The sequence below is a fragment of the Phalaenopsis equestris genome, unplaced genomic scaffold (assembly GCF_001263595.1).
Source record: "Phalaenopsis equestris unplaced genomic scaffold, ASM126359v1 Scaffold000030, whole genome shotgun sequence".
In the NCBI taxonomy this organism is placed as follows: domain Eukaryota; kingdom Viridiplantae; phylum Streptophyta; class Magnoliopsida; order Asparagales; family Orchidaceae; genus Phalaenopsis; species Phalaenopsis equestris.
The window spans coordinates 175,202-175,578 of record NW_018164472.1 but is presented as its reverse complement, the minus strand read 5'-3'; positions in this window follow the sequence as shown (position 1 = coordinate 175,578).

Sequence of the window (377 nt, the reverse complement as noted above, 5' to 3'; positions counted from 1 at the left end):
CTCAGTGAACAGAGGAGAACCATGTGGAATTATTTTCACATTAATTTGATGCATACATTATTTTTTAAAAATGAATTAGGGTTAGGGTTTTTCAATTCTCCATTCATGTTGAGATATCACCTTGACCCAAAATTTTTATATGTTGTAGTCTCTGTCTAGATGCACAATTTCAGCATTTTTCTGCAGACATAGGAAATCTCTAGATAGAGATCTTAATTTTCTAAGTTTTTAAGCATTTTCTGTTCAAATAATTATAGAAAATTGCATATGGCTTAGAAAATTCTACAAATATTCATATGAGTTCTCTCTGGCCAGAGTAGTCTTAGGAAATAATTTTATAATTTTTAAAAATCAAAACATCATTATTTTAAGCAAAC